Source organism: Ascidiella aspersa, chromosome 5 (genome assembly GCF_963924565.1).
Source record: "Ascidiella aspersa chromosome 5, kaAscAspe10.2, whole genome shotgun sequence".
In the NCBI taxonomy this organism is placed as follows: domain Eukaryota; kingdom Metazoa; phylum Chordata; class Ascidiacea; order Phlebobranchia; family Ascidiidae; genus Ascidiella; species Ascidiella aspersa.
Window position 1 is genome coordinate 20,926,629 of NC_139451.1, and position 15,826 is coordinate 20,942,454.

Below are 15,826 nucleotides of genomic sequence, written 5' to 3' on the forward strand. Positions count from 1 at the left end.
TTCAGAAGACTTCGCATTGGGCACACAACAAATTGCTCGTGCTCGAAACAAGCCGATTTTGACAAACGTGTTGTGAGGGCATGGACTCCACAGTTGTAACTTGTAAGGCTGTGATGTCTGTCGAGCGCCAAAAAAATGTCAAGCGCAAAATTTAAACATTGCGTTATCGTTTTCAAAAGGTGTGACGACACACAATAATATTGCAAAAACATTATATAGATTCACGCCAAAAAGTTCGGATCCCCTGTTGGTATCCTGTGTTATCATGTATGAAATATCGATAAAAATATTTCGAAAGGGGGCCTTTAGTCATTTATCTGTAAGTTAGCAAAAGTGTAATTTAAATGGGGCCGTTATACCTTCGATGATATGTGTATTACTCTTGTGCCAAGAAAAGGTCAACAAACGTAAAAAAAAGAAGAATCGCACGAAGCGCGAAAAATTTTTGCAGTTTAAATGTTAAAAAATATAAATATTGAAGTAGGGCTCGCGCCCCCCCCCCTCCCGGTTAAGAACCGCTGTGTTATGCTGACAAAAGGAGCAAACCTCGCTTTGTAGTGAAAATGCAAAAATCATTTTCTGAGTTCGGTAAAGTTTGAGTTAGTTTATTTATTTGGGATACATTCGTTTTTTTTTTAATTTTTAGAACAAAGGCAGACATAACATTTCAAACCATGATTTTACTCTCGATCACGTGTCATCTTTTGGTGTATGAGGTGTGCTTAGTGGGCCTGCATGCCAGCTATTTAGACAGCTTTATAAAATATTAGGGCGATACAGTAAGACGAGGTAAGTTTTTTTTATTCTACAAGTGCGGACTTCAAAATTACGCTTTATGGCTTATTGGTAGGCAGAATCAGGTTTGCTGAGATTCAAATCCATTTTAAACTCGCAATTTAATATCCAACCACACTCCTGGAGAATGTAATCAACCTCCTGTCCTACTGTTACAACAGTTTTTTCCTTCTGGTTCAAAGTATATGAAGGTCATTTTCCTCCTAAGTTTAAACAACTTACCAGGCATATTCGAAAATCGGACCGCTCCCTAGAACTAATCTTTGCTTTTGTACCATTCTTGCACCTATGTGTGCGAACTTACGTACATCAGTTTCGGGTTGATGGGTCCCACCATCATGTTATTGGTGCTATCGTAGCCGCATCCCATCACAAAGGTGTACAGCGGGTCTCTCGACACGTGCACATTGTTGCTGGTTTCCGGATAGGCACACGCTTTGTAGTACACGGCAACCAGTTGGGCTTCGCGCTCGTTCTAAAATCAAACAAACACTGAATGCCGGCAAAAGTATGATAATAATAAATTGAACACTAGTTAAAGAAAAATTTTTCAGCAAATGGTTACTTTCAAACAGCTATAACAGTGTTTCTTAACCTTTTTAGCGCTCGTACCCTTTAGGCTTTCATGAATTTTTTCTCGTACCCCCGTCTACAATAGTCAACAGAAGTAATAAAATTGTAATAATAGGAATTAAACTCAAGGTATTTTTAATTACGTATTGAATGCATGCATTAAAAACAGTCTTGCAAGTTCAACAATACTAACAACAAACAAACAATCAGTCAATTTACTAATGACTGTTTTGTTGTTGCTTTTCGTAAGTACGCATTCTTCACAAATATGCCTAAATAACGCATCATTTTACACTGCTTGTCGTATCCCCTGATTTGGTGCTTCGTACCACCAAGGAGTACATGCCCCTGGTTAAGAAACGCTGGCTTTCGCGTTCAAATTCTTTCGTAAAAAGGGCGTTTGAAAAACTTTTGTAAAGGCATGTTTCAGCTCTGAAAACCCTCTTCACCTGATTTACAAAACAAGCCAGCAGACACATAACTTGACATTGACTCGATTAAGAAATACAGAAGTTGGGTTATAGCTATACGTTACAGTCTAAACTTAAAAACATTGGTGATAAGAGACAAATTTAAAAATAAACAAGAGTTTAAACAAGTTTATTTTGGCGCAGTTGATTACACATGAAATAACTAAAAGCAATAATTGTAGAACATTATGTTTTTCAACTTTGGAGCATAATGATTGGATGTTGTAGTAAAACGTAGCAAGAGTATCAAAAAGCCCATACTGAAGTAGGTAGCATTTTAAACGTTTCGAATAACTCTTTATTCATTTTCAACTTCACAAATAAAGAGTTATTTGAAACATTCACAATGATATCTATGGCTGTGATATTCTTACTATGTTTTTCTACAATTTTACTTGTAGTCAACTTAACTCAGTTGTTTTATTTTTTCACCTAGCGGAGGCCTTTGGTTTGAACAAAAAGAAACTCTTTTTATAAAATAAAAGTTGAAACATCACGGTGCAGTATATAATTGTTACTTTTCAAATCAGGGCTCTATAAAACTTTTCAATAATTATTATTCAAAGTTAATAGAAAGGCTAAAAAAAAGTTTGTAATTGAAAAATCGTATGACGGACACTTTTAAACCACTTCATTCGCCCCGGGGGTCCGTGGATCCCAGATTTAGGACTACTGTTCTCAATAAAACCTTAAAGATGGGATTTCGCATGCAACACAAAACGACACACCAGCAAATTTACCCACCACCTTAACAAAAACATCAAGCATAAGGGTTTTACCGTTACGCCCCATGCACACTTTCCAAACGGACCGCCCAAGCTCCATTTGAAGTAACCGTTCTCCAACTGCCCCATGCATTCTGGTCCCAGAAAGTTGCCCTTTTTATCGATCATTTCCAAACGGTTAAGCACCATGCCCGTAGATTCGGCGAAGGTTTTGTTGATGCTAAAACGAGATAGTTTGGGTTCAGACTTCTGTATTAAGGACAACTTTCACAAAAAAATAAAAAAATTTTTTGTATTTTTGTTGCTGGGATATATCCTTAGTAACTATACTTCTTGTTGCATAATTAGGATAAAGGTGACCAATGACCATGGAAGAGAACGTAAAATTTAAACGTTACGTCAAAATTGGTCAAATTTATTTTAAGACCAAGTCAAAATATTTACACAGATACATGGTTTATTGCATTAGATTTGTTTTTGCTTCAAATAGGTGTGTATCCCTAATTCGGACAAAAAAAGTATTTGCTTTGTCTTACCTGTGTTGTAATTTAGTATTTCGATAGTATGCTAGCTTTTCGTTATTTTTAGATAAAAATTGTCAATATGTTAATTTTTAAGATCAAAATTTCTCATTTTTAGTCAAAAATTAATCACCCTAGTTATAACTCTTTTCAATCTATAAAGTAGTGTTTTCCAAAAAAACTTCTATATTAATTATTAAATACGAATTCAACGAACATTATAGCCAGCGTTCTATGATAACGTTAATTAACTTACAGGAGGTTAGTGGGGAAAATCCACATTACTAAAATTCATAGTTATATTGTTTGTTAATCGTTCATTTTCTACTTGCAAAAACCAATGTTACTAACTCCCTCTATGACGTCACACTTAGCTCAAACAATGAGTTTTGGGAAATCAATATTTTTTGGCATATTTGATATTGCTCTGATTGCAAATGCTATATACTCGGTATATCTTGTGAAAGTTTAGGAATTCGAAAAAATGAGATTTCATTGCACGGTCGGCGAGAGTTCGTTTGCTCCGCTTAAAGTTTTCGGTTTGCAGGGTCCAACTGAACCAAAATTCGAAGATAAATTTCTCGAATTGAAACAGTGTCTCGTAAAAGCACTTCCTTTATCAGTGGAAGAGTTTCAGAGCGATTTGGCTTTCAGTGCTTCAATGATCTCAGTATTCCTAATGACATTGGTTGGCCTTTGTATCACCGGACGTGCATTGATTACTAGGTAAGCTTTTTTATTCGTTATTCTTGAAATAATGACTTATTAAAAAATAGTATTATTTAAAATACCTTTTTATACCTTTTTAGTTTGGTCAATTATTGTTTCTTACAGTGTTTTATGGCTACTTGGGTCAACTGTTCAACGGTGTAAGGCTAGTATCAAGATGGAAAACAAAACTCAGGTAAAAAAAATACATTTAACAATAGCGTTTCGCAGTAGAATATGTTTTAATTATATAGGCCCAGCGGTATCCCAAATTTTCTCCAGCGGTTTTCCAAATTTTGGACTTGCAACTTTTTGGTATTTAAATGAAACACTTGCGGTCTCTTAAAACTGCTTAGCGGTCACCCGAACCAAACCTTAAAAAAACTGTATATAGCTGCAGCAAAATAAAAAAATATCCACTATTATAAATGGTGAAAATTTCATTGCAGTTGGATGCGAGTTTTTTTGGAGGCGTTTCGGAGAAAAAAGTGTTGCAAGAAAAGAAGAAGGTGGTGAAAGATATAATTTCTGCTCATGAAGGTATATATATATATATATATATATATTAAAAAAATAACTAATGTCATCCATAACTATACGTTTTTCTATATTTCCAAAAGGTTTATCATATCAATTGGAGCGTGTCCAAGAAATCGTAACCAATTTTGCAAAAAATCGAAGAGTTTTCGAAAATAGACGACTGGGCCAGATACTATGAAGAAGAAATGGCTGAGCAGGCCAAATTAAAAGAAAAGTCAAAAGAAAAAGTTTCGGCTTTGTTTTTTGACATTCCGCACTGGAAATGCGAAAAACAACGTGACTCGAGTATAAGCTCGTGGAAAATAAAATCTACGAATCCAACTTCGTTCGTTTGGACTGAAGAGACATTTGAGATTCGCAAAGAGGTCGACAAACGAGTGGAGGAATCGGAAAAGCAAATATTCGAAGAAAATTTGACGCAAATCCAGGAAAGTGCGCAACATCAATGCTCCTCTTCTACAGTTATTGGCACAATGAGGCAGTCAACAAATTTAAGCAAAATAAACAATAGCGGCGTGGATTTCTTGGCGACAATTGAAAAGGTTCCAGAGTCAATTCATACGATTCCATTTGTTTCTGGTTGTCCGTCTGAGATGGACAAAGTTATGGTGAGCATTTGCATTCATTTTATCGCAATTTTACTATCAGTTTTTTTATGTTAACAAAATGTGCTTTATCCAGACCATGGACGATTGCTACAGCTTTGATCTGAATCCGAAAATCGTGGATTTTGTCGACGACTTTTCCAACGATCTGCCGCTTATAACGAGCAAAGACATCGCGGATTTGTGTCAAAAAACACCACTGCTGGCTACTTTGACGCCTAACGAGACAAGTGCAGTCGAAATATGGCTGCGCAGCTACCAAGCGCCATTCTCGTTCCGAACCAAGTTCCCGTACTTGTGGTACTGAGACAATGCAAAGACGCATATAAAGACTAAAGCGACCAATAGCTGAGCACGAACTTATTTTTGCTTGATTTTTTGTTTTTCTAATAAATTTTTTTTTATCGTGTCGTGAACACTTTTTAAACAATTACATTGTTAAAAAAAATTCCTGGGCGACAGCTTACGCTTTGCAGCAATACCATGCAAGGACAGTGTTAAGACAAATGGGCGGCACATATACAATTATAAAATAATTTTGTACAGAACTGAGAATTGGAATAGAAGTCAGTTAGCTAGCGTAGCTACATTTATGGTAGACTTTGATTGAACTGCTTTCGTTGGCCGTTTAGACTTTATAATTTTTCATAGCAATTTCGATCTGATGTAGCCTTATCGACTCTAATAATTTTTTATGGCAATTTCTATCTCATATAGACCCAAATTACGAAAAAAGGATGAATTTCGTGCAAAGAATCACACATTTTTTCAATAATACTCCCAGTTCGTCAATTCAAATAAAGGGTTTCAGCAGATATGAGATTATGTTAACCGTTTATCAATCGAGGCTGAATTGTCAAACATGGAAAACAATATTGCTCCCACGCTCACCTGATATAGACCGCATCAACTTCGCAGCGAATGTAGCCCATACTTGTCTGCGGCAATAGCACTGCAAAACGAAGCTATAGTTTAAACTTTAGACTAAAGTAGAATAACGACTATTTTAAAGGCAGTAGTCCAGAGTAATAAATACTCCCAAAGAAATAGGATAAGCTAAAATTTCGAATATTTGTTTTTTCAAGTAATCCTTTTAATTACCTAACGATTACGTTTTAAGATAAGAAATGAAAGCACATAATTTTATGTTTTCACCAGCATGTGAATTTTTAACAAAGCTCTGGAAAGTCACAAAATATGTCTCCGGAGGCATGACGTCATACTACTACCAATCTACCATGTCTCTTTAAATGTTTAGGTCCGGCCTAATTAAACTCTTTAAAACACGCTTTGTATCGCGCAAAAAAGTTTTTTTTAACTTACGCAGTTCGGTGATATTGGGTTCCTCGCCAGGGGCTATTCGTTTCTCGCGTGATAACACCACATCTTCTGAAAAAAGAAATACCACTATTCATTTCGTTCAACTCTTTATTTGATAGACTTAAACACATTCTAGGACATATTTGTTTATTTATCTTACTAACTCTTGAACACTGTATGCGCAAAACAATATAGAAGGACTTTGTTTATAACAAATTATATATACACAAAAACTAATTTTGTACACCGTAATACTACTGCCATTTTTGTAAAAAAATATTGCCACTGTCATTTCAAGTGACTTTTAATTTTCGTTTAAAGTATACACAAATGCCTTGCTCTAAAGATGGGATTCTTCGTTCATAACATCCCTGTTCACTTTCAACAAGGATAAATAAGCGTGGTTAGCTCGTTTCCAATTACCAGTTGCATTGGTGAACTGTCCAAGTATTGCCAAGGGCAGCAACAGTTTGACGAACAACTGCATCGTTATGTCCCGCATGCAGTCAAACAACAGCTCAACTTCAATTTCTTGTTTAAAATCCTGTTACTGAAACAAAAATAATATAAATCACTTACACTGTTGGCAGTTGGTTTATATTTTGTCAAATACTTGCCATTTTGACAACTATATTTATTTAAATGCCTGAAACAGAACGGTGTTATCGTTATCCTACAAAACACATTACGAACAATAATCCCGTTGGCAATGTATGGGTTGACATATTGAGTAATCTTTTGTCTTTCCTAAACAGACAACTTTTGGTAAGATGCTTTATCCAGACCGAAAAAAACAACAGCAAAAACTGACAGCCCGCTCAATCCGTAAATCATAAATACCAACTAGCAACCGCAAATCGCAATACTTAACAGTTTGTATATAACAACCCGCCAGGTATCGCAATAAGGTGCTGTACAGGGCACCCTAGGCGTGCTGCATTGTTACAATCGGGACCGGGACACAATAGAAATCGGAAATGATTTCATGCCATCTAGCATCACGTCTTACATCCGCCCCTGTATATGTGTCTCCGAATCGGCGACAAATCCGAATAACCGCGACAAAACGCGTTTGGCGCCAGAGCCCTTGCCTCTTTCACATTTGCCGTACACGCGAATTTGGTGCTATGTGAATAAGTATTCTACTTTCGAATGTGCTTATTACTTTAGTTAAGGCGCATTTGACGTTGTAATGTTTTTTTGTGACACTGATTTTCTTTACTTTATGAAGTAGACGGTCGCCAGTTTGGGTCAGGCCTAAATAATAAAGTCGATGCCGCACACAGCGGCAGTATGTTCACTACATTTGCAATACAAATATAGTAAATAGGAAATATGGCGTCTTGTAAGTCTCCTACAACCAGTGTTTCCTCTAGAGTGCACGTTTGAGCAAACGCACAGAAACACGATATTGTTCGCGTAGTAATTTTTTTTTGGGCAATTACAGTTGTTTCACGCGCCATCTATGTCTATTAAAGTTTAGCAATAAAACTTTTTGCACTTTATTAATATTCTTAGAGGAAACACATTGGCAGTCATGACCCCTTCAAGAAATAGAACATTTTATGAATGATTTTCGCTAAAAACGCCAAAAGCACCTATTTTGAAGAACCATTTTTTTACATTGCTGGCAAAAGCGTGACAAATTGCTTGAATTCTCAAAGGCTTATCAACTCTGCATAATCATAGGGATATTTATAATATTTAGAACATAACGTCACAAAATTTGATGTGGGTCGTACAACAAAAAAACTGTTTAACACTAAAAATAAACAAGAATTTTAACTAAAAGCATGGGTAGATACAAAAGTTGTGTGCGACGGCGAACTTAACATTTTGACTAAAAAAAATTATTTCAAGCATTGGTCGTATTTTATTAACTGACAGACTGCTGAAATTCCCCTAGTGGTTGGCGGAAAACATCTTGTGGCATAGGTTTTCGATCTCTTAGAGTCGCAAGGTGACACTAGAGGCGTAAAGTTGAAGTGCGATTAATTATTACCTCAAGCGCACTTGACGTTATCTGGACAACTGCGGGTGCGACTTGACAGATGTTATCGTTTTGTGCGGTTCTCGACTAATGCGCTTTCCTTGGAGACCTTCGTTGGACCGAGCTGTACATCTCAAAGCCATACAGGAGAAAAAAATATATTTTAGCTTAAGGGCCAAAACTGAAATATTTTAGCTCTAGTCAAAAGTGAAAATACATTAAAACTGGTCTTCAAAATCTTTAAAAGCGATTTTTTCTAAAATAAACGTGACGGTTTTTAATTATTGAGCAACGGAACAGGGCATCAGAAAATAAGGCAACCCTTGCTCAGTACGGGTTGCAACAGTGACGTGCGCGCCGTTTTGCAACCCCAGATGCGCGGCATGCCCTATCAGGCGGTGCCGCAACACTATCGAGTCAACTGCACACATAGCCGGCGGCTAATCGCACTTTCCGTGACCAAAACTATACCAGCACCTAACAGCTTGGCCTGACGCAACCAAATCAGTCGTCGAACGGTGAGACAACACTAGCGCGAAAACGCGCGATATACCCGATTATCGCGAGCCGTATAGCAGCGCCAAGGCCAGGCTGGGTTTAGCCCACGCTGACAAGTGCTGCTGCCGCCGCCGTCGGCTCAATCCACGCCGAGCAATTCTGCGGCCCACGAAGGCGGCAATTAAGCTGTCTTCGAACGGTGCAGATCACACGCGGCGCTTCTCCGGCTTGAAGCCGCGATAGATTGAGAGGAAAGTGTCGGCGACGGTTGTTCTGCTAGGCAACGTGTGGATCCTCTGGAAATACACTGGACGCTGCTCGTTAGAAGAACGAATACCAAGTTGCAGGGATAATTGATGTAGCCGTAAGTCAGAGAGGCAATAAAAGCGATGAACTAATCAACTTCGCTTCTTTGAGTTAGCAGTTTAATAGTTAACAGGTACAACTGAAACGTTTAACGCCGACCTATCGTGTGAAAGTGTAGTTTGCGGTATTTTCGATCAAAGAAGGTCTTATAATGAGCCTTAAAACCTTTCAAATTAGTACAACTCTTAAGTTGTTGCTTTTCTCTAAAAAAATAGCTTGGTTTGTAGAATATAATACTCGGTGAATATTATACAATGTTTTTGTTGCTGGGCAATTGCTTTTAAACGGGAAGAAATTTTTGCGTTGGAATTGGTGCTGAAAGCTAGAAGTAGGTGCTGAAACGCAATATTTCAGTCAGGTGTAAGTTTAAGTTTGTATGAGTTAACCCTGTCTAGACTTAACGGCTTGCCAATGGAATGTTTTTCGATTTAAGTGATCAAATAACTTTTATGGCTAGATAGTCGGTAGCTATAAGGATAAGGTTTTTTTTATCCAAGGCAGTTTTTCTAAGTTTACCAGTGAGGGCGCAACGATGTGCTTTGAAGTTTTGTTATGCGCCCGCGGGCCGGATTTGATATAGTGGCCGCTTCATTTGGCGTAACTTAAATTATTTATGTGTAGATTTCCATATGCGGCCTCGCTGCGAAGTTCTAAGGCCCGGCGGCGATTTAGCAAAGATTTTAAAGCAGCCTAACCGCGGCCTTTTATCTTTTATGATTTTAATTTTGCTAGGAAATCGTTCCACTGCTTGCGAACCTTTGCAATGACTGGCGCAGTGTTGTGGTGTGCGCGCCATTTCGATTACGTTGGATGATAAGACTTAGTGTCACGATTGGGGCGTGTTCGTAAATACAAGGGTGGCAAAATTGCGCAGGCAAAACCATGTTGAAAATGGCCTCGTTGTGTCGTTGCGTGACTCGTTAAAAAATGTGGCGAATCCCTTTGGCAATTTGAATACATTCGCGAATTTTTATTGAGCCTAATATTTCGCTGCCAAATAAGCTCATAATTTTCGCTACCAAAGAAAGTTTATGGCCTATTTTTTACAAAAATTTCACAAATGCTATATTAAAGACATGTGTCTCTTTTAAACGGTAAACAATTTTATATTTGACGTTCTGACAAATTTCAATACTATAATCGGTGTCCCACAGCACTTATTTTCTAATAATGTTGCCCGCTTTTTGTCGAAAGCTTATTTCTAATCTTGTAATAGTTGGAAACAAGCCATTAGCTAACCCCAACCTACTTCAAAAATATCCTCCGTCGGAATCAAATGACTTGGTGCATACCATGAGCACATACCACGGTCGTAAAGCAGGTGTCAATATTGCAATGTTAAATATGAACTAGTAGGGCTGCCATATATTTACCACTTCAAATGGTGACACTTGTCTCTAACAAGCGTCTCCTTGTGAAAAATCAATCATGCCTTATATAGGAATAAAGGAAAACAGGCCCTAATTTAGACGCATTAAAAACGACAACAAAGATTTCATAATTAAATGCAAATTGTTGTCACCCTGAAGATTGCTAGGGTTAGTTGATATCGTACTATGACAACAGCCAAGCGATTTTAAAATGTAAGCTAATAACTACCAAAAAAGGACAAGTAAGACAATGCTCAATATTACTGTCAAATACCTAATATTTGGAATGATACATAATATTACAAGGTTACACGTGGCATCGGTGTTTTTTTACTTTGAACCCTTAAACCAAAGTTTAAAAATTAATCAGACACAGAAAACGTATTACTGCAATGTACATTTTTGTTCAGTTAAATGAAAACTAACTCAAAATTTGCTATTGTGTTGCTGTGTTATCAGTTACTTGTATAAAAATACAATTACGATGGTTTTGTTTTTAGGCAATTCTAAAAGGGGTGCGGTAATTGGTTGTGTATTTGAAAGGAGTGCAAGAAGTGTTTGGTGATTTGAAAGGGGTGCAGCAAGGCAAAAGGGTAAGAACCACTGCCTAAACCATACAGCCGGAGGAAATGCGAGCTGCTTCCGTGTGGGGCGATGTACATGTTTATTCAAGGCGATGCCTCGTTCTTCAATTCCGTCGCTCGACGGCCTTCCTAATCCGCGCCGTGTGTGCGCCTGCAACAGAAAACCCGGGCGCGAACTTTGCGCGTGCAATTTGCAGGTGCGTGAAACCAATTACTATGGTGGGTGCGCGCGCTGCGGTCCTGACCGTAGATGCGCGCTGGAGAAACTAAACGGGCGAACTCGTTTATGTGGCAACGGGCTGCCGACGCCTGATCCAATTTGGAGGTTGACTTAAACTATTACGCGCCAAACCGGTAAACCTGATTGCGCCCGGAATTGTTTGCGTTGTTGAGGAATTTGGCGTTGCTCATAAAGTTCAATGGACTCTCGGAAATTTGCGTGCCGTCCATTATCGCCCTTGATTTTCTCTAACAGTCGTCGGAACTTTTATGGCATGTAAATTTTGATGTGAAATTATTCGTACACCGGAAATTCGCTGTTTGTTCAGGAGTTCCACTGGGTTTCACTCGTGTAATTCTTACACTTGAGTCGTGTTTTTTAAAATGGCTACTGTTCTTGTATTCCTCGTTTAAAAAATATTCTAGATATAAAAAGTTGCTTGTATGATAGCAAGCTTTTTGTTTCCCAAATGCAAGGTTAAATTAATATACAGGTGTAAGTTTTGATAAGCTATGCGTACTACAACATATATGTGGTGTATTTTAGCGCTTACTGTAACACCAAAAGCTTTGCCTGGTTTGAAGTTTTTCGTTTACGTTTACCAGATGATAAAAAGGCATCCGTCATTCATAGATCCGCAATAAATCAGCGCTAGACCCCCTACTCCAGGGTGCCAAGATCTAGATCGCAGCACAACCCACCGTCGGGGCTTAAAACACCTTCCCTAATCCGCTTTCACCAAGCTCCCTCAGCAATGGCAGCCCGTTAATTCCCGACTTCAAAAGCGCAGCTTAGGTTTGGCGGCGACCTATACCCTTTTCATTCCCCCCTTAGTTCGGTCGGTCGCAGCGCAATTCTCTTTCCACCCCCGTTGCAACTCTCTTTCCACCCCCAAGGCCCGTTTACAATAATGCTGCACTGAGCTGAGCAAAGCATAATTTGCATTTAAATTCTATTGTTTCGCGATTTTCACGCTTTGCTAAACTCAAACCCAGGGCAGCCAAAGAAAAAGGTTACGTTTTGGAGCGAGTTTTACGCCCAGCTCAGCTCAGCTGTAGTGTAAACGGGTCTTTAGTCACCACCTTGTGCTTCACTGAGAAATACAGAAGCGCGTTAAAAATCAGTTGGCACCCTGCTTCGTCCTCGGGCCGATTTTGGTCGAGCTTGGCTAGGCACCAATCACGCGAAACTGGAATAAATTGTCAGCAGTCGTCGCGGTGAGGGACTTCGAGTTTTTTTTTTCTGGTAGTTTTTAAATTTTTTCGGAAAATTCGCGAATGTTGCGCGCGCACGCAGAGAATGCCAAAAGCGGGAACTACCCCTTGTTGAGAGTATTTAGATAATTGTTTTCAATGTCAAACAAATCACTTTAGTGCTCTATAACTCAGCTTATACCTCTATGTTTACAAAACCATCGTTACTAACTAAAACATTGTATCCATAAAGAACTAAGAAGAAATCCTTTAAACACAATTGGGGTGTTTATGGGCGATACTTGCGTGTACCTATTGTGTCTAAACTACTTACAAAATTAAATGTTATCCCATATTTTTTACTATAGGCTTGTTAAGCCCATATCCAAGTACAGCGAATGCCGCCATAATTCTCTCATACACCGAATGCTGTAGTTATATTCTTGTTAGAGTGCGGTTGCAACACCTGTTAGGTGAAATACAAATCCTCTGCCTCGAAGTGAAAACAGGAAATGGCCAGACTGTAATATTCTCGTCGCGAAACGGGTCTTTCTGGTCGCGAGCATTATTACTTGCTAAAACGCATGTGCCAAATTATACTGTCCCTAAGCCCGACTCCTATTCGCTTTCATAGGTAAAGCCGCTGACGAAAGAAGCTGAAAGAACCGTGCTATCCGTTGAATACCTTGTATCCGGCATGATGCAAAACAATTTTTTGTCCCACGGTTTCGACTTCCTTTAAACGGTCGCTATTGTATTTCATTATTGCCAAAGTAGTATGTGTTTTCTTTTCAGGTTTTGCCTACTACTTCGCTCTTCTTAAAAATATTTGGGCGTTTTAGTTTTACGACGTTTTTTTGCATAGTAGCTGCTCAAGCAGGGTGGCGGTATGTTTTACAATCAAAGATTTCAAGTAAGTTGTTGCCTTTGACCCATCTAATATGACCAAAAATGTGTAAAGTATAATTTTGGGGTCATGACTACGAAAAAATTCTTACCCTGTAGTTTTGTGATAGAAGATAAAAGTCCTGATTGTTCTGTTCAATATTTTCCTCTCGTCAAGAGCTTAACGACCCATCATTTATCCTATATTTTAACGTGCGGACTTTTCTCAGCAGTCATTAGTACAAATTTAGCTTCAATTTCAAGAGTGCGTGGGTTTGGTGTGCACTTTTTCATTGCATTATTGATTAGGTAAACGACTTGGTGTAGGGTTCTATGCTTGCGATTGTGTGTTTTAAATTCCCGGATCATTTCACAAAAGGTAGCATTGTTTGGCAACCCAACCAAAACAGCTCCTCGTGACTCAAATTTCAGTCGTAAAAATATATAAAAATCGCAGTTCCCACATCGACGCAAGAAAAGCACAGCGGCCAAATATGAGAGAAAGAAAATGTCGCTCTGCCTTCCACGCAGCACCGAGCGACCGACTGCCTGCCATTCTGTTCCATTTGAGCGTGGAAAAAGCTTACAGTAACGAGGTCCGACCGAGCCGACTGGGCGAACGAGCGACGGGGAAATCAGGCAGTCCAGTTTTTCTAACGCCGCTTGTTTTTCTCTGGCGCCTTAACGCATGAACGCGCCGGAAACTTTTGTGCCCTGCCGCCTCGCACAACGACGGCAGCAGCAGTGTTGTAGTAGCGGCGGTGGCTGGGCGCATCTTTTTTTAACTATTGAACGCACGATGCGACGAAGAAAGGTCGAACAGATAAGCGTTGGTCTTTGCATGACGATTGTATTTCTCACGAAACGGCGAAATAGCAGCATTCAGGTGCCAGTCGGATGTGGCGTAAAGGCTGCGGCCAGTTTTCGCTTGTTTATTTTTAGGAGAACGGCAGTTTTGTTCTTTAGAAGGAAGCGCAAGCCGTCACGATTTTAAGAGTGGTCGCCAAAGGCTCAAAGCTGATTTAAAATCGTGATAAAATGCACAGGAGAGCCGCAATGACGGTTAACATTGTGGAGTAAGGTTTAACCGTCTTTGAGTAAAGCTTTATACAGAATTAATCCACGCAAAAGCCAGATCCGAGCTGAAACACGCAGGTATGATTTACTGCTTAAGCCAAACATTTCAACAAGCAGCAATGACCCGTTAGTGAGTCTATCAATATCAATTTAACCGAGCCCATTTAAATGAGCCATTTATGTGAAATTGGGTCGATTGCATCCGTTTCGCCATGCAAAGAAACAAGGCGAAGCTTTCAAATTCAACGGAAACGACAGCCACCTGCCTGTTGCGAAGGAAGGCGACACTCTTCAGAAAAAAACGAACACTTGAAAGCGGTTGGCGAAACGCAATTCTGCGAGCCGCGAGCACCTGAAATACAGTTGACCCGTTTCTGCACATTTCACCTTTGTCTGCGATAAAACAACGCGATGAAGGCCCTCGACTTAATAGGGCGGCGCGCTGCAATCCACCATTGCTGTCTTCGTCTGGAAGACTCTGGCGGCTTTTGAGTGGTGTCAAGTTACTCGTCGGCGGGTGTATTCGACTCAAGTTGGTAGCCGCGTCTGGCCAGCCTCGAGGAAATCTGTGGAAACCGTATCGCCAGCCCTCAGGCCGATTTGACCCGCGCCTATGCCCATTGGCCCAAGCGTTTCGCGTTCCAACTCGCCGTCGGGTGATTTTTTGTTCGCGCTCAATCAAGTGCGGCCTCGAGTGCGACTCGCGAAAAACGGCCCCCGGCCATAACCCCTAATTTCCTGCGCTGTCTGAGAATTTGGCAGCGCCTGGACAAGTTAGAAAATCCTTGCGTTGGAATTTACGCAGATTATAACGCACGAGGCTTCAAGATTCACTAAACGCGCTATTCAAAGATAACCCAGGAATTTTGTGAAACTGTGACTGGAGTAGAAAGCGTCTTGTGATTTTACGCCTTTGTCAGTTGTGTTTTGACAATTTAAACCGCAAATGTCAGTCAAGCCGTTTAAAAATAAAGGACTATTTGGAAATACATGCAACCGCTGCTAATCGAAAGACACCACGGTTGCTTTGTAGATCGAGAGCGTGTTTCCGGAATGATCGGGGTTGTGTTACACCCAGCAGCAAAAACACGGCTTAGGCTCTCTTTGGCCGAAAGTCAACTGGTTTGCGCTGCAAAACGCAGAAGCAGCGTTTCGGAGGGCAACCCCGGCGCTTTGCGCTGTCACGGGCTCCTCGCGAAAGCTTGGCAAATTTAGCATTTTAACCTGGGTCGCCGATGCGAGACTAACGCTTGTCAAAGCCGAGCCGTATATAATTAACCGAAGCTGACAGGGGCGCCTTTGAAACAAGATCACGTGTAGAGAGACTTTCGAGACTGGCTCGGCCCGCGGTTAAACGGGTTAAGAGTTTACTTCTGTTTCCGAGCG